General features: G+C 39.7%; 1 protein-coding gene across 1 annotated transcript in view; it reads left to right on the top strand.

The window, feature by feature from the left end:
* The first annotated feature begins 17,677 nt into the window (after positions 1-17,677).
* adgrl1a (adhesion G protein-coupled receptor L1a) overlaps positions 17,678-20,162 on the top strand; it is a 105,021-nt gene continuing 102,536 nt past the window's right edge. Inside the window, exon 1 of the mRNA XM_059347640.1 lies at positions 17,678-18,469. The gene's annotated coding sequence lies outside the window, so the exon portion shown is untranslated. The remainder of the gene's footprint in view (positions 18,470-20,162) is intronic.

Raw genomic sequence — 20,162 nt, forward strand, 5'->3', positions numbered from 1 at the left:
ATCTAGTTTTGGAAGCTGCGCTGACAGTCAGCAGTCCGGCACTGATCACACCAAAGTCGCACAGATCGGTAAGATGTGTAAAATCCTGGTGGGAAGAGGGTAAGTGTAAATGGGTTAAGAAGAGAGTGCAGAGAAAGAAGTGATTGTAGTTTTATCCACACAGACAGAGTCGACAGAGATGTCACTTACCACCGAAGGCCATGTTAGCTTTTGAGCTGAAGTCCATTTGCACCTGACATGATGGGAGAGGAAGCTTTCTGCCTGAATCCACATGTGTGCCAGGTAAAGGTTATATTCTTGTGCTATGCATGTGTGTGGATACAGTATGGGCATATTTAAAAAAATGTATTATGACTGGGTCCACTGTTTAAAGGTAGTTTACTCTATCACATCGGTGGCTGTTAAGTGAACTGCAGTCAGCATCCTGTTGCTTTCTCTAAAAAAACCCAAGTGACCATTCTGGGCATCGGCCAAAACAGTGACTTGGCTTACGTTAGCTAAGGTTCAGTTAGCTAGTTGGCCACAACTGTCTTGCATTGCTCTTGGCTTGTAGAAAGCAGTTGTTAGTTATACACTCATCCTTTGAACTATTCCATCTTTTATTGTTGGCTATACTTAACGTTTGTCAAAATCATAGACGGTATAAAGAATGGATGACGTGTCTCCACTTCCTCCCACTGTACAAAAATGAAGCCCAAACATCCCAGATATGAGCATTGCTGTATTGCGATGGTGACTGATTTTGTAGCCATAGTCTGTGCAGTAGTGATTGGGTGGTAGAACTGTAATATTGAGGTCCTGCCCCATACACCATCCCGACCAATCTTGAGCCAATCACAGCTGACCTACTGTACTGCAGCCAGCCACCAGGGGGTGATAGCGATGATTTGGCTTCATTATTTGGGAGCTTTCATGTCTCTCTTTCAGGCGGCAACCTCTGGGTCTGAGCAGGGAGGCAAACCAGAAAGTGCCTTAAGCCTGCATTCTACAAAAATTCCAGCAGCGGGTGCTAAGTGTGGCTGCAAAAACATTTCTGTCCATCCATTTCAATGTAAAATGAGAAAACTTCTCACTTGATTTATTACCTCAAAATATTTTTTTAGGACAACACTATGGTCTCAATCGGTTGTAAAAAATCTTCTTGAAGACAATTTGATGTTAATAGTTAAAATAATGGCCCCATTTTGAAGAAAATAGAAGAAAAAGAATCGTATGATTTGCGGCGTGGCTACCTTTGATTGACAGGTCACTAACAAGGCGAGCCGTCTTCAGGAGAGAAGCGGAACACTGTGTCAATAAAGTTATATATAACGTTATATAGATCTATTAAAGATCACCTTAGCTGGTGAAGGTATTAGTTTAGCAACTAAGTTTAGCAACTAAGATATTCACACTAACGAGCAAGCAAGCTAAGGAAAAAAAGGCCAAACAAAAGTTGTTTGTTGACATGAGCAAACTCTATTTTGAATCTAACGTTAGCTAGTTCAGGCGAAACTGACCCTTGTCTTTGACATAGAAATCAGTCTACTGGCTTTTATAGGCAATCGAGAAGTCGGGGAAGGTCTCAGTTTTTGAGTTACATGATAGTCTGTTTACATATTGGAACTGCAAAGCAAATGCTAGATGTAAATTGCTTCACATAGTCTAAAACAGAATAGTATGTCTCAGCTAAGAGCTTAGTTTGCAACAGTGCAATTGACACATACTCAGTAGAACAACACACAAATACACCCAGAAAGAAAGAGAGTTGGAGTTGAAGTTGGAGTTTGAGTGGAGTAGACAAGCGTCTGGTATAGAAGCAGTTTTAATATGTTAGCCTGTCTCCCTGCTGGCCTCCCCTCCCCCTTTCAGGGACGGCACTAATGCCATTAAGTGTGGGACAGATCTGTTCCATGTCTGCAGGCCTGCCAGTCTACTGGTCTGCCCCGAGACCACTCTCCATCTAATCCTATCCTCTCTCTCCCTCTATCCTCCGCCTCCCCTCCACGCCAGAGACAGGAAGAGGCGGCTGGGAGAAAAATCTAATAAATAAATGAGAGGATGCAAGAGGAAAAAAATATATAAATTAAGTTCTCCGTTCTCGTAAATCATGTTGCCAACTTCCAGTAGACAGGAGGGCGGAGCTTAGGGGAGAGAGAGAGGGAGACCATAGGACGGAGAGGCAGAGAGAGAGAGTGAGGGAGAGATCGTGAGAGGGAGAGAAAGAGGGAGAGAGTGCGGGAAGCGTTTCTGTTCCACCCTCAACCTAGGCTCGGCTCTGGAGACTCGGCGGCGAGGTGTTTTTAATTGATTTTTGATTAGATAGACATGAGGACGGGGGGGTGTCCATTAGCATGAGGGGAATGAACCTCTGAGAGGAAGTGAGCGAGAGAGGAAGGTACAGTGAAGGAGAGAGAGAGAAAGAGAGAGGCTGAGATAAAGAATTGTCAAAGACACTGTGAAGCGAATGACAAGTAAATAACTGCATATGCATATTTGATATGCACCGATGGGATAGAACATTTTCTTTTCATTCAAACTGCTTTGCAGCTTAATTGACTAAATTATCTGCTTTAATTATACCCTATTACCCATGGGTGTAAGGTTTTCACTGATATTGGAACATTTTCAAACCTGGAGATAGACTCAGGCCATAAGCATAGGAAAGAATTTACTCCAAGACTTCCTGATAACTTGTGATAATTCAGCTTCTTTTATTTCTCCTGGGCCCTTCCTGCACAGAGATGGTGCAGATAGATAGTAGTATCCCTGTGATTGACTCTTTCATTGATGTTATACAATCAAGTACAAATATATGTATACATTATGGAACCTTATCCAGGCCAATAACAACACCCACCTCTTGGATATTTAAATTCAAGTCCATAAAGAAGGCTCCATGACTCCTGGTGCCTGAAAGCTTTACATATAGAATTACATTAAATGTGTTAATCCAAAGTGGAATTGACAGGTAGTGAGTCTGTAAGTCCAGCTAACCATGCTACCCCGTCTTTAGCATCAGATATGAGTCTTCATATGACATATAGGAGAATTGCCTATATGTCGTTGGGAATGATTGTCTAAGCAATTATATCAGGTAGTAACAAGTTATTATAAACTGTACTACCATTCACACATTGGATTTAATTTAGCTTGGTCTGGCTAAGAAAATGTACAATCAATGTAGGTTTGTTCAGCTGCACTGGAAACAGCCACAAACATTGCTTACCTATAGTATTTCTTAACATTAGCTGCTTGAGGATTGTTAAGTCATTTGCTAAAACACCATGGGCGTTACAGAATAAATAAGAGCTGAAATCTTAAAGAGTTCAACTTTAAACTAAGGCTTAATCATTTAGAAAATACCTATTGAGATTATTTTGACTGATATTGCAATTGCAATATGATTCATGCTAATGAGGGAAATTATTATTTTTTGCAATTTTCCTCTTTTGATTTCAAAATAAATTAAAATGATCTTAAACAAATTGAACCAAGACCTTTTCTTAAGTCTGTAGAATACAATTTGTTGACCAGGGATATCTGCACCACCACAGCACTTTATTCAGAATTATATTTTGACACATATTTTGTCTTTTGTGTTTCCTACAGTTTCGATATACGAGTCTATATTGTGATTTCCGTAAAATTTTCATTAATTGTGCAGCCCTACTTTAATGATCCATCACCACTTGTCGCAGGGTATAGAAGAGAGCGTATCATTAGGACTAAAGTGTCCGTCATCTTTACTTGAGCTTACACATGTCTGTTGGAAATGGCTAGTCACTTGTCTGTAGTAAACTGTGAAAGCCTGCAATTGTGCAAGTAGAGATCATAAAGAGAGTGTCTCCTTCTATCTCATAGTTAGCCCTCCCTTAGTGTCGGCACAGTTATTTGCTGTTATTTGAAGACTCAATAGCATTGTTCTAGCTTGTCTAAATGAAACATAAACTGTTCCACAGTTCCAATAAACTGCTCCAAACATGGTTGGTGTGATCACACTCCAAGTGTCCCCTCATGCTCACTGCAATTGACACAAAAACTCCTGCCTCAGTCTAAGAGGGTGCTGAAGCTAAAACATGGTCACACTTTTTCATACAAATAATACATATTCTTGAGCAATAAACGATTCTAGGCTCACACAAGTCCCCCTGTAAACCTGTGATTTGTTAATAAAGCACACCTTTGGAAGAGTTTTAAAAAATATTTGTTGTACTCATAAACCTAGATAAATACTCATAGATAAAAATGGCCAAAGATCTATTTCATAAATCTGGCAAGCTTTTCTGTGTCCTTCTGCATAGGTGCAAACTGCTAAAGGGTAAACACAAATGTGTTTAGCCTTACATACTTTGGTTTTAAGATTATAATGGCATAATTAATTATCAGTATATTTCTTATTTATTAGTTTTAACATCAAATTATTTAGTTTCCCCTCAGCAATTTAGCTAGTGATTTCATTTTATCTGCGACCACCTGCTTTTATGCTCATATGATGAAATCAGAAGGGAATTTACTGCAATTACAGTCCAAGAAATCCCATATAGGAGAATGTGTTGCCATAAAGAAAAAAATGAACCATACTCGCAGAGAAAAAGGCACTGACAAATGACCTCTCACATATTGATTGCTGTTCACCCAGACCCTCACGCGCAGCATAATAACAACCAACAGTGAGCACAGTAGCGTTGATATTTGTTGTGCTTTTTTTTTCATTCCTATTTGTCCTCAGGTTTAGTTTTAATGGCTGAGCAAACCAAGGAGAGAAACACAACACGGTATTCTCCAACCATAAATTAGATTTGCACCTCCAGCAAACTTTCACTTTGCTACTTGGTAACTTGTCTCAGTTCTCATAAGTTTTTGAGTCTCCAGACGCCCCCCTCTTCCCTCCCCAACTCTCATCCTCCTGGTCAGTGAAACCGGTCCCAGCTGCACTTAAACAGAAACCCAGAGCTGCGGACGTAGACACATTCACACACTCCCACTCCCTCACCGATTCCCTCTGAGGCACATAGGGTTAGAGTAATATCCAAAGTGCAGGTGGGACCTTGCTTTCGTAGCACGGCTGAACAAAGCAGGGCGAGAGCATGAGCCAAGTAATGGAGTGATGATCACTGCAGAGATTGAACAATCAAAGTGGGGAGGCCGGTGGTGGGGGCACTCATGGACTTAGGGAACTTGCACACTAATTGTATCTTATGACTAATTGGTAAATTAGTGAAACCTATTTCAAGGCGCCAGGCTTAGCTTTGGGGGACACCCACAGCTCATTATAGACTCATATTCTGGGCAGAGGAGGAGAAAAATAAAGGAAATTATACAATTGCTCAGGTGAGAATGGCAATTAAGCAAGTGCTTAAGAAGAGAAGGAAATGAAGCCTCATACACGCATAATTTACTATACTCTCTTGTGTCTTGCTTTAAATCACCGCCGATCCAGGGCCCATATTTATTGTGGCATGGAGAGTGAACAAGCACTGTATGTGTTTTTGTTTGTACTTATTTGCATCAATGTGTTCGTGTGCAGACAAGCATGTGTGCAGAGGTATGCTTTCCTATGGTACATGGATGTAAATATGCATAATTATGATAATAACTCAGGTTGATGTGGTTGCACTGCAAGTTTTAATCCATTACTTAAATGCAAATTGCTGAATTATTTAATGGTGTCACAGCAAGGTCCATAAAAAGTAAGTTTTCTTTCCCAGTGAAACCATTATAAGCCTTCCCTGAACAGTATTTTTTTTACACATTAATGATATGATTTTGAACAGTTTAAGTCTGATTCTGTGAAGAAGCCTCAGGAGGTAGGCCGATGTCATCAAAGACCAAAAAGTCCTGCAGGATGCAACAGCGGAAGAGGCCATATTTGTTGAGAGAGATGCATAATGTAATTCATTGGGGATATGACCATATTTTCAAATCCATGCCAGTAGGCATACAGGAAATACACAAATTTAGACATCTCCTCTAAACATTCTGAGTCCATGAAAATAGACAGCTGCAGAGATGAGAACACTGGTTTAACTGGTTTCCCAGCTTTGAGAGCTAGCTGTTCGTTTCCTCAAATATTGATTCACTTGTCGAAGATCACACAAATTACACCTCCAATTCTGTTTAAGGGAAGATTTTCACTGCTCCAGAGTGTACCACCCCCGAGGAGACTCTGAGTTAAGTCATATCCAAAAATACATACAGAAGTATGAGGCTCTTACAGTTCAGCTGTTGGGGAGTGAAAGTTAAAACGGTTGGTTCTCAGATGGAGCAATCAACAGAAGAGATAAGTGCAATGGAGTCATCTACACTTTTTCTTTATCTTCAATCAAAAGGTGTCCCTTTCACACAATCACAGCGTGTCTTCAAAAGCTGTGGAGGTGAGACAAACAGATGTTCTCAATGAGTTCTTAACCTTTAGTCCCGCTCATCTTATCACTTCTCCTTCACAGTCTCCCGTAACACACTGTCACTGCATGTTGAGTATTTCTTCACCCGGCCCTGCCTGCTCTCACGCTTTTGTTCCATCTCTTCATCACTATTTGGAGGACATTTAAGATATTTCCACAAGGACACCATCGATCCCTCCAAACCCTCCACCAACCACCCTCCCCATCCAATTTGCCAGCAGTAAAACTAATATTGTCTTTAATCAGATGCAATTAGGCCTGCAAGTTAAGATCTCCTCCCAATTAAAACTCATTAGGCCCATAATGTCATTAGGGGAGTCTTGAGTAACCACTGTTTGCATAGGCGGCCCACTCATCACAAACAACAGTGCAAGTCAGTCGCTGTGGCCCACGTGAACTGTTTCTTAAAGGGTAGCACAGAGCAGAGGAGGTTCAGTCAGTTTTAGTGAAGAAATATCAAAGTGGAGAAAAGTTCAACCTTTTCTGTGAGAACATCTTAAAGGGATAGTTTGGATTTATCGAAGTGAGGTTATGTGAGGTACTTAGTCATTGTATTACCTACAGTAGATGGCAGTCGGCAAGCCCCTTGTTTGTAGTACAAGTACCGGTACAGAAGCTAATCGATGTACTGCTGTGGATGGAGGCAGCAGCCCCAAAGCTAATATACATAAACTTTAGTTCACCAAAGTCACACAATCACAAACAGATTGAGGCGGAGGTACACCAGTGGTTTTGCCGACCGCTAGCTATAGTAAGTCATACAATGACTACGGATAAGTACCTCACATAACCCCACAAACTGTACCTTTGAGATGGAAATGTTGTAGCAGCCAGGACACATTTTGGGTCATAACTATACTTTTTACTTGTATTACCTTGTTACTATAACGTTAAACTATCCATATGTTAAATATAAAGAAGAATATATTTGAAGAATTTAAAGAATGGCTTTTACATCTTACAAACATGCACTTAATCAGTTACTCCCATAATGTGATGCATTGTGACCTGAAACAAAATTACAGTGATTATCATTGTAACAGTACTGATTCAGTATTCTGTAAATGTATCATGGTGTTAGTCATATTTGGCATTATTTTTGTCTTGAAGTCTTCTTTGAATACACTGCTTTAAATCATGATAATCCAGTCCTCACATGTGGAATCTAGATACAGCCGAGCAGGGGTGCATTTTCCAAAGTTTAATCAACCCAAGGTGAAACTAAATTAAGCTGTAACTGAGGAATATTCATTATATATGGCCATTTTGGGAAACTGCCATGACTAGGTAGTTAATAAAACAGAATTTAACACAACATTGGTTAAGTAGTGACCTAACCCACATATATGCACAATAACTTTGTTATTTGTTTACATAAAATTTGCTCAAAGATCAAGCAATCAATAACACTGTAGAAAATGTCACTTCTGTAACACGACTATAAACAAAAGCAGTAGCAAGGTCAAATTTAAATTTTTCATTACCAACGGCAAAATAAAGAAATAAATGGATTACTGCGTCCAAAACCTTATAAAACAAAATAACCACAGATGCACGACAAAATGAAAATATATGAAGTAACTGATTTTTCTATTTTCCCTGAACTACATTAAGAAGATACTAAAAAAAATGTTGAACAAACCCAGACAGCAAAACTGCTGAAGGTATATTGAATTTGTAGGTCTCTCTGTCGTGCTCAGAAGCAGTTCATCATTGATTCCTGTGCCCACTGCTGAAGAGTTTTTCTAAAGCCTTGAGACAGCAGTACCTTGAAGTTAATGTGCTAAAGGCACACAGACATGCTCTTGGTAGATATAAATTCATACTATCTCAACACTGCCTTTGAAAGCACACAATTGTCCTTGGGCACGTAAAGAACCCTTATGGCATATCATTGTGTAATTCTGCAAACTTTAAACTAACGAAGCAGGAATCAATTTAAAACGTACAGTATGCTGGTAATAAGGCAGGATTAGCTGCATGGTGAAAGGGACATTTATCAGTACAAAGGGTTCAGTTCTGTGGGTAGGGCCTGTAAAACGTCTGTGTGACACCAATCAGCACTAATTACCGTAGGGGTTTTAGTTTTCCTCCCGCCTCTAATTGGCCTTTGCTGTCAATCAACAAGTGATTTCAATTCAGAATTGAACTAAAGGGAATGATAGAAGCAGCGATGGCGGGATAATTGAAAATAATTGAGCAAATTGCGGATTTGAGAAGTTGGCTTCATCAGCACTGCGGGGGTGGAATATGAGCATGTGGAGAGAAGAGAGGTGAACAGAGGAAAAGCCAGATCTTAATGATAATGAACAAAACACTCGCCTCCATTTTGCCTCCACCCCCGAGGATAGACCTGCTTAGCTGAATAATCAGCCTGTACATGTCTCAGTGTCACATGCATGGGAGAAGATGAGCACCTTTGATCTCTGCATCCTGAGCTTCAGCAGCTATTCAGCAGCCTGAGGCTTACATCCTGGCCCAGCCTGAAAAGCCTCTCAAGCACAGAGGAAGTGTACCTCTGTGGTGCAACTGAGTTTGAGTCTCTGCATATGATTAAGTGTGTAAATTCGGCACTGGGCATGTGTGAGCCTGAGAGTGTGCGTGCGGCTTGGCACGATAATCACGTTACGGACTTATTGAGGTCAGCAGAAATGATGCAGGTCATGTCCATGTACAATATTGCCTGTTGTGTTGACATGCGTGTTTGCCTGCATAAGAATGTCACCAATATTTTTGCTAACATGATGCTGGAAAATAGCAGAGTGGAGCATCTAAGCCAAATGAACAGCAAAAATGCTATGCTGAGACATGTTTTGTTGCCATTTCTGGTCTTGATGCTTCTGTCCTCTCAACTGCTCTCTGTGTGTCAGAGTTTCCCTGTGGGCGGGGCTCACCAACGTGAGGTGAAGATCGGGGCCAAAAGCTATTTTGCCCTATGGCTACTGACCACACAGAAAGTTTCAAAGAATAAGTCCTGGTTTCAAAGCTGCACTCCTGGTGTGGAGATATAAAATGGTCTTAAAATTACATTAATATTGTTTATCACAATTATTTCTGCCTCAAAGCATCGTCAAACAAAGGTAGTTATCGGACAGGCTTAGTGTGGGCGTACATATACTTTTCATATAGGCCTATCACCTCTGCAAGTGTCCAGTATCAAGTCACGCTGTAAATATAAAATGGCTAATGTATGCACTTTCTATACAAACTTTATTTTGGCTTCACTGTGTGTATGTGTGCAGCAGCAGAAATCCACCTCAGTCGACTAGATTTTCTTCCGTGGGCGGATTTGTGTATCTGATAGAGTAGCAATACTGACAAGCTATTGGGACTAAAGGCGGTCCCTCAGTTTCAGTTGTTTGTCATCTCTTCCTTTTCTTCCTCCTACTCTCCCCATCCTCAAGAGCTGCTTACCTTCCACAGCTTTGAGAGAAAAAAAAAAAGAAAACATCTCGCTTGCAATTTACATTTCCATATGCTGCCAGTGGCGCCAGGGAGAGTGGATAATTGGGTTGAAAGTGGTGACGGTGAGAGCAGGATAGAAAGGGATACAGAGAAGGCCAACTGAAAAAAAAAACCCAAGCCATTACAGAATGGTTCTCTTTTTTTTCCCCTTCACTCGTCATTTTGCCATGTTGCTCTTAACCACTTGTGTAGCTGAAAAGATTTACCTTGGCCTCCCATTCTCTCTCACTCCCGCAGAATCACTCTGTACTTGCCTCCCCCAGAGCCTCGCTCCCGCCCTGCTTCTGCCTCATCCATATTCATTCTGCATCCTCTCTCTCTCTCTCTCTCTCTCTCTCTCTCTCTCTCTCTCTCTCTCTCTCTCTCTCTCTCTCTCTCTGTCTCTCTCCGCTCTCTCTCACTGTGTCACCCACAGCATGGCGTTAATACACCAATTAGTACTAAGAGCAGATAATGGACTATGTCATATTGCAAAAGGGAAAGAGAGACACAGAGACACAGCGAGTGAAAAAGAGAAAAAGAGAGTAAGATTAAGAGGGTGAGTGAGAAAGGGAGAGACAGACAGAGAGAAAAAGAGGAGAGAGAGTGAAAGAGAGAGAGAGGGGTGGTGGAGGTGTCTTTATGGATGTGGTCTCTGAAAATGTTGAAATGCTGCATTTGCTGTGAACATCCATCCAATGGAAAGAGCATGATGGGAAGAGCGCTTCGGCGGTCACAGGGTTGCTATATAAAAGCTGAGGTGTTACACCAACGCTTTGCTGGCTCCAAATACTGATGTCTGTTAGGCTTTGTTGGACTTTTAAACCCTTTTCATTGGTTGCTTCCCCTTTCGATGCTGGAAATGCCATACAGTTTCCTTTCTTGCCACTGTGTTCATGTTTACGCCTACAGGCCATGTACTCGCTACACTTTATGTAGCGTATGGGGCATGCATGAAAGCCCCCAAAGACCAGTGATGCTGGTTTTGTAGTAGTATGTTTTTATTTGATGATAAATAGGATATTGATTTTTTTCAATCCTAATCTTTGTTCGTGATTTAAAGTGGCAGTGTGTAGGACTGAGGGGGGATCTCTTGACAGAAAAGGAATATGATATTTACAACATGTTTTCATTAGTGCATAATAACCTGAAATTTAGAACTGTTTTCATTCAGTGTATCCTTATGAATGTTTTTTTATGATGTCTTTTGTGCCCAACAGTTTGTATGATCTCTTACAAAAAATGACTGTTGCATTATTACTGTCTTAGTGGTTAATATTATGAAAAGGAACTACTTGGTAAGATTTAGGCACCAAAACTACTCGGTTAAGCTTAGGAAAAAGGTCAGGTTTTGGGTTGGAATAACAATTTTGTATGGAACTACTAGACACAGTTATAGGTGACATACTAGACGGTGACTTATCTAATGTACAGGTAATCCTAAAAAAACAACATTGACATTTAATTTCACAGGGACATGAACACTGGTCTCCTGGGTCAAAGTCCTGTCTTTATCTGACCTGCCCGAATGGACTTTCTCTGTCTTTATGCTACGTCATCTCACTTCCTACTTTCCTCATGTAATAATTACTGTGGCCACTAGAGGTCCCCCCACTGGGCCTCCTGCCTCTCAGTTACATTACATGGGTTATTTACAAATAGGGTTGCAAAATTCCGGTAATTTTCAAAGTTGGAAACTTTCAATGGGAATTAACTGGAATTTATCAGAATAAACTATAAAGAAATTTACAAAATTAAAGGATGGCCCTTAACAGGGAACCTAAATATAGTTGTGGAAAATATATTTTAGCATATTCTTGACTAAAACAACCAGATTTCATGCAAGTACAGAATATCTATGCCATTCTTCAATCACATGTACATGGCACACTGCTTACTGCAGGGCTACTGAGGCCACGCCCCCTACATTAACTGTGAATTCCTCCATCATGTGTTCAATTCAACATTTACATGTTGAAAGGGACATTTTTGGGAGGGAGACTCTTTTCATTTAACATTTTGAATGGGACTTTTTTGAAGATCTTTATTTCATTTTTGAATGGGTGGGGTCGGGGAATGAGTCATATTTAACCCAACATTCATGTTTTTGTTGTTCAATGAAATAATTGATTGTTCAAAAAAATAATCAAAACTTGATGAAGTTCTACTTACAAATAAATCTGTTATCTTGTTAAATAAATAATAAATAAAAAATTATAAATCTTGTTAATATTTCCAAAATTCCCCAACTGAACTGTCCATGGAAAGTTTCTGGAAATTTACCGAAAATTTCCCACCCCTTTGCAACCCTATTTACAAATTATGAAAAGTGAATGAGAACAGGCGGTTTCATTTGCTTAGAATGAGCCCTTTATACCTTCATATAGAGTGGTTCCTCTTGCACTGCAAGGGCCATGTTTCTACAGTAGCCCAGAGTGGACAAACCCAACACTGGCTCTATGTATTAGGTAGGTTTCAATCTGAAACTTTACTGCTAGATGCCACTAAATTCTACACACTGCTCCTTTAACAACATGGCAGCATAATCAAAATGCAGTGTACTTTCATTACAAGGTCTTATTACAAAAAAAAATGATTTTGTGTTGTGTGGTAAAGGAGATAATTTGTCAATCACTGCAAAACAAGAAGCTGTATAACTGTGAAAATAGGAGCTATTTGCAAATAGGGCAAGGTGTTATGTAAATAATGGTGCTGCATAAACATGAGCTCTGACTAGGAAAAATTGGCATTAATCAAACATGAGCTAGAACAAATTAAAATATGCCAGCTGTATGACTCCATTTTCTCCTCCTTTTTAGAAAAAAGTCATGAAATATTCAGGCAAACAGGACCACTGATGCTTTGTTGATAACGTCTGTGCTATCGTGCAAGACATCGCTCTATTAAGAATATAAATGCAACATGGAACACAAGTGAACAAAAAAGAATTATTATTAACAATGACTGAAATTTTCACAGTCATGGTCGGCTCTGAATGAATTTATTCAGTGCGAGAACGTCCCCGCACACTAGTACAAAACCACTACAAAGCTACACAGTGGCAGGCTCTTATCAGACTTCCTTTCTTTTTTTTTTCTCCCATCCCCTGTGTATTTAACCGCTGCATTTATCAACACTTATCTGAATCATTTTATTTGGGGCGAAAGCAGGAAAGTAATTAGGATGTGGTGTCTAAAAAATGAAGTCTACTTTGAATATAGCTGGACTTGTGATCAGTGCCTGATCATAAAAATCAGCTTGCTGCGTGTCTCTGAGATGCATCTGTTTATTTCACTGCCTTTACATATACTGATTGCTAAAATAAAGAGCAATATATTAAGTTCTTAACTTTGAATGGACAGTATATACTACCATCATCTATTTTTTTTTTACCTCCCTGTAAAGTGACACTCACATTCATCAGCTTGTGAATAATTGAAGGAAGATAATAATGATATCTGAGGACTCGGCACAGAAAAAAAATCCCTTTTTTTGGGGAAATTTCTTCATGTAAATGTTATTTACGTGTTGATTACACCTAAAGAGGTTTTTTAATTAATTGTGTTTACAGTGTATTTTAAGACCACTGCACTGGCATACTGTTAACCTGCAACCCCATCTCACATGCACTCAATGTAATGATATTCAGCTTTGATTAACCAAATATAGAACATCCTAATATAGATTTTCTCTTTCACCGTTTGACTTTCTACGATTATGTTATTTGTGAGTTAAGTGATCAAGCAGGGAGGGCTTTAGTATTCGTAACAAGGGACCACTGCTTGTGTTTATAGGCCAATCAGCACTTAATCATGTGTAGTCAAAGTTGTTGTTGCTAAGTGACCAGGGTGCGATGAACAACTGCCCAGACTCAGTGCATGACTTGATGCTGTAAATCTGTCTATGATTGGCTCTTAGTGGTCCATTCTGTACAGTAGGTGTTGAGCTCTGCTGATTAAATGCAGAACTGTGACTTTGCATGAATCTGATCTTGGGGGAAAAAAATATCCTGACAGAGTGTGTGTCTGCCATGGAGCACAAACTACATTATGCTAGCTGTTTATTGGCGGAATGAGTCAGGCGGCCCATGAAGGTCAATTGACTGGATTTGAGAGCAGTATAAGAGAGTAGGTACTGTGTGACAGAAGGCTAAGTGGCAACGGCATGTAGAGCCCATTCAATAGAGCCCAATATTAGCTATCATAATATAAACTGACAAAGGCATTTTCAGAGGGGTGAGAAAAACTGCAACATGCACTCCGGACTGCATGGTGCAATTATGTGTATGTTGCATGTGATTACGGATGCACCAATCCAACTTACTCAGCCCGATACCAAATACATCGGCTTTGGGTTTGAGCGATACAGTATACCAGTCGAACATTGGTGCATAATGAGCCGTATGCTTCACTGTGTGGAAGTAACTAGGGTTCAGGCTTGACTTTACTTGTACACTGCTTTTATTACTTAGATATGAATTTACTGAATTGTTAATTGCAACCCAAATTCCAAAAAACGGGATGCGGTTTAAATAAAAACAAAATGCATCGAATTGAGTGTATATGTTTGCAAAAAAACAAAAGTTTGAACGTATTTTGTCTTTGTATGATATTCAATTAAATGTAGGTTGCGAAGGATAATGAAAATAATTGCATTCTGTTTTTTATTACATATTTCACAGAGTGCCAACTTTTTTGGAAGTGGGGTTGTGTTATTAAAATGGTAAATTGCGCAGCAGCAACCTGGTAAAAAAAAAATCCAAACTAACAGATTGACAGGGCAACTGCAAACCTTTTAAATGCAGCAATAAACTGGTCAAGGAATTAAAAATGCAGTATGTAATGTTTATACAATATAAAAATAATGAAATTATATTCAGTGTTGGTGCATTCCTGGACCTGGACACACCGGGCTGGTATGTCCCCTCACAAATATGATCCAAAGATTGTGTGGAACATGGACATGTGTCAATAGATGTTGTTGATTTTTCTAGCAACCATAACAACTGTTAACTTTGAGGATGATGCTGTCGTTAACTAAAGTTTTTTACACATAGTATATTTAAGTCAGGATGCCAAGGCTGCTAGTGAGAAGGCATTTGGGGAAGTTTTTAGGAAGACGACAGATAATAGCAGGATGAATCTCCTCCGCACCTGTCAGAAACTTGTTCTGTACAAAAATAGGCAGGCTAATCTTAACCACATTAATGTGAGGGCTGGGCCGGCCTCCAGTGCCAGGGTAACAATGTGTATGTTTGAATATTTCTGGATGTGTGTGCATGCACTGTATGTATACATGAATGCACTTAATGTACTGAACCTGCAAACACAAAATATTATCATAACTGTATATTGCTTCCTGCTGGTGCTTCACATCCCTCTGTGCTTTGATGTTGATGTAGTATGGTACTGCGTATGATAAGCACAATACCATACATGTCATATATTATACAATGTGGTACGATATATGAGATAAATGATGCAGTAGAAATAAAGGATATGCAGTACAGTATATCATATAATATGTTTTGTATGTGGCATGTAGATCTATTTTTCTTACACAATGAATGTATATAGACCCTTTAACGTGACTCATAAGTGGCTAGATAAATGAGGTAATATAGCTCAACACTTACAATACTGTATGTGAATAACAGATCTGTCAATTACTTTGCGCAGTATATAGCACCAAGCTGCACTGCCTGTGTTTTACAGTCACATACAGTATAATAAGACTATAGTGGCTTTGTGCCAGTTTTCTTTTTATACCTCCAGGAGAAAACTGCAAGTGAGAAATCTGACTACTTAGTGTGGTGCATGCTGGGAGTTCAGCAGGCTGAGCAGTAACATGTACTTCCAATGTGAGGTGTTCCATCTCTGCCCGACACTGTTGCCACGTGTCACCCCCCTGAATCACTCACTTCCCATAGATCGTCTTGTATGTGCCATACAGTAGCTAAATCATGTTCTGCTGAAGGGTTTTCACTTTGTATTCCTTAGATTATTTTCTGTTTTTGCTCTCACCTGTGAACACCTGAAGCGCCCCCAAACTGCCAATTTATGCCGCTCCTTCTGCTCAGTCATCTTGTTCTTCAGCAGCTCGTCTGTCAGTGGAAGCACCTGAAAAATAATCTTTAGAAAAATCCATCTGTGCCTGTGCACAGGGGCAACAAACTACCTTCGAAGGATTTTGCCCCCTCTGAGAATCAGTGCTGTGACATTAGTCAGTGTGGATGTCTGATGTGCTGGAAAACTAATGAAAAAAATATAAAAAGCCCATTGAGATGCATTTTAATTCAAGATGGTGCACTTAAGCGAACAATGCTCAAGTCTCAAAATACAGATGAGTAGTTGCATGTATGACTCCCACACAATGTTATTATAGCTTTTAAAAAAAATAATTCAGAAGTATTTGTAGTATTGATTGAAATGTTTTATGTTTTTAAGACGAGACACTACAGGCAAAAACATTCTTTCATGCATTGGTCAGTGTGGATGTTTTGGGCTATTTTGCTTCCCTGACATTTCTTCTTTCAGACTAGTGAAAAACAAACAAAGGTGTTTATTGTGCACTTTATTGATTTGCATCCGTAGATTTCTCTTTAATCAATTGAAAGTAAGCATCAGTAAGCAGCTATATCTTAGATAAAATGTTTAATCTGTAGTGTCTTGATATATGTCTGGAATTCTACAATACACATATTTAAAAGTTGTTTTCTCAAAATCTCCACACCAAATCACTCCGTTTCCTATCCATATTCAGAATGAGTGGTTTGTTTACATATTATACTGATTAATAGAACATTTTTCTCATAAAATTATGGTGAAAATAGGTATTTTTGACTCTTATGTCAACAAAATCAAATCAAATCAATTTTATTTATATAGCCCAAAATCACAAATCACAGATTTGCCTCAAAGGGCTTCACAGACTGTACATGGTACGACATCCTCTGTCCTTGAAAAATGGAAAAATGCAATTTGAACCTGTCTTTATGCGTCCAGATATCTACTCAGTATATGTATGAAAATAAGCCCATACCTCATTTGCATATTTTAACATAAAATATCAGAAACATTGCAATATAAAAACAATTTTCTTATTGTAAGGATGCAACTGGGGAAGTTCAGTGCTAAGTTAATTTCATTTCTCACCCTATTCTCCTTCCGTGTCTCCCCTTTAAGTAACCTAAATCTTTATCATTCACTTAAAATGCTACCTTAAATACACTCAGCATTACTGAAGTCTCAGCTTTACCCTGTGAAATGTTGCCAGCTTCTCCATGAAGTTGAAGATTAAAAAAAAAAAAAATCTTTCTTTTTCTGTTAAGGCACCTCTTTAAAGTTAATGCAGTAGAGGCAGAGATAGTTGATTTAGAGCAGAGGCTTAGTTTAATAATAAAATATATATATAAAGAAACCAGATCTGAGAAGAGTTAGGTTGTTAGAAATCACTTATAGGGAATTAATAGAGTGTCACAGTGAGTTAGGAGATAACAGTGGGAGCAGTTAACCTGTGAATCAAGTATTCAGGGTTTTTTTTTCTCTTACAGGGGCTTCTGGTAAATTATACAAGTGGATTTAAACCCTGATTTTACAGGACTTCCACAGATGACCATTTAATGTACGTCTGGAAGTTCCTGAACCCCACCTTGGGAAGCCACGTGAGTTAGGAAACTTAAAAGAGAGAGAGAGAGAGAGAGAAAATACAGAGGAAGCAATTTAACTAGTGGGCGGGCAGAAGTGGGACATTTTTCCTACTTTATGTCTGGGTTGGTTATAAAAACTGTCTTGAAACTGTGTTTAGGCCACCGAACTGTATGTGAAAGGCAATGATGAATGCGCTAGGTTGTAATAGGCCTGATGCAGAACTGCAGTGGTTGAAAATTCCGTGTGAATGGTCCTGATGAGAGTGTGCGCTGCCTGCCGACGAAGAGGGAAACTATAGACGAGTGATCCGCTCGGTGCGTCAGGACGCACAAGATAACCGCAGATGGCCTGTGCAGACTGTCCGAATTCCAACGGGTGATTTAAAACCGTAGAGCGTTTTTTCCCCCCGAGACTACAGCACATGAAGCGAAGAGTCTACAGTTTTGAAAGAGGAAGCGTCCTGTGAACAGATACCCACCAGACATCCAAGATTTCTCTTACGCAGACGTTTTGCGACGGTGGCACATTTGCTCACCATCTAACCAGCGACGGACGGACAACACGATTACAACTTGTGTTATTCCACCTCAGTTTGACATTTCCGTTAACGTTGCAGTAACTCGCATGTTACTGCTGTTGTTGAGCAGGACAATGATGTCGTCGCTGTTATTTATTTTGATGCCCACACGGGCTCATTTTCGTGAGAATCTTCTCTGTCCGTGAGGATTCCCCCCCCCTCTCTTCTACCTTTATCATATTTTTTAGTCAGGTGGATTGTTCCCCCCTCTCTCCTTTTTTTCGTCGGTTTGTCTTTAAGGTAGCAGGCTATTAATTTTTAATTCTTATGCATCCGCACGAAGACGGGACCAGAGAGGAGAAAACGAGTGATAACCAGAGGGGGAGAGAAGGAGAAGGAGGCAAGTGAGGAGGGAAGCGAGAATGAATGAGACACACTGAGCAATCAAGGAGAAGGAGATTGGAGGAATCAAGGTAGGAAGACTTTTCATGTTATATGTTCTTAATACATGTGATACCAGTGCGACAATAATCGCATGTAATGTGCACCACCCAGGCTTCCATATCGGGCTGCGTGAGGTGTTCAGCCGTGTAAGCCGATTTATTTATTAATATTTTATGCTTTGACAGATACGGAGTTCGTGTTTACGGTGCGTCAACGGCCGTCGCTTCATATTTAAAATGCGTGCTAGATTCTCTAAATTAGTCTGATCTGAGAGGAGGACTCCTGCTCGTGGGCCTGTGCATCGCACCGTGGCCTGCACGCTAAAAGATTTAAGCAATTTTGATTTATACATACAGTCTGGGAGCAGGGGGAATTCTGATTTCTTGTCCCACAAAAGCAAAGTGGCGGAAGAAATGTTTAGTTCGGCAAATATAGGTAACTGACACAGGCTTGTTGTGAGGTTGATAAATACCCAACAATGTAGTAAATGATGAAGGAATATTATTCTGGACGATTTGTTCATAAAACAAAAAGTAGGTAAGAAAAAGAGATGTCCTCTTCGGCTCTTATTTAAAAAAAAATTGAGCACAAGTTCCTTCCAAGACGAAAAGAAATGAGGTACTTCATTGCCTATTAGAGGGATAAATGCATCAGAGCAAAGTGTACAGCCTCAAAGTGAACTCCTCTGCCCAATCCCCCATGTAGTCCCAGACTACACCATTAATCCTGTACCTCATCAAATCATTACCTATAGCCCAGCTGCTCTCAGAGAGGTCAGAGGAGCCCCAGGAGTCATTGAGGAATGTTTCAGGGTCCCCCCAACAAAATGAGATGCGGTTTGATTTGACTAATGTATCTGAAATCCCAATTAGAGAATGAAAAGGAATGGCCACCCTGATGTATCACCTCACTGGACCATAAAACAACAGCAGGAACAATCCTCACATATATTCAAATTTGATCAAATGTGACCCTGTAATGTTTCGGGGTTCATGTGATGAAAACTGAGACACACTTATATTGTTACTATTCTGAAATAATTCCCAATTTAATAATACAACATCTAATAAAAAGGCATCAACAGACTACATTATGATGGAAGAAATTAAACCTTTTTTTCTTTGAGTGTTATTATGATAAAATTGAACCTGAGGAGGCAGACAAGAAAGAACCTGAAAACAGTTATTTTCTGCTGGTAAGCCTTTTCCTCATTTCACCGGGGTGCATTGTGTTTGTCCTGCCAATTCTTGGGGAAAAATTGGCATGTCTACTATTCTGAAGGGGCTGAATGAAATTCAAATTCTTCAGGTGGTAAAACAGCAATATTGCAACTGTCTGATTGCGTTATCTGGGCATTCAAGAAGCCAGACTTGGAATTGGTTTACTGCCAAACACTCTCCCCGGGAAGACAGAAGGATTTATTTCCCCCTTGTCTGTGTGTCACATCACCATCAGAAAAATTATTCTCGGCTTTCAATGGGTGAATAATAATCATACATTAGCATGGCATTAATGATCGTCAGACTTTTAGTAAGTCACTAATCATAATTAGATTTATTTCTGTTTGACTTCAGCGTTTTGGGAGGCTCTGCAATACTGCGGTCAGGATTCGATGACCATATTACTGTGTTGAAGGTACGAGTTATGAAGGAAATAGTGTATATAGAATACACTAGACGTCTTTGCACAGAAGAACTGAATTATTCTGATGTGTCAAATGCA

The sequence above is a fragment of the Centropristis striata genome, chromosome 13, assembly GCF_030273125.1.
Source record: "Centropristis striata isolate RG_2023a ecotype Rhode Island chromosome 13, C.striata_1.0, whole genome shotgun sequence".
Classification (NCBI taxonomy): Eukaryota; Metazoa; Chordata; class Actinopteri; order Perciformes; family Serranidae; genus Centropristis; species Centropristis striata.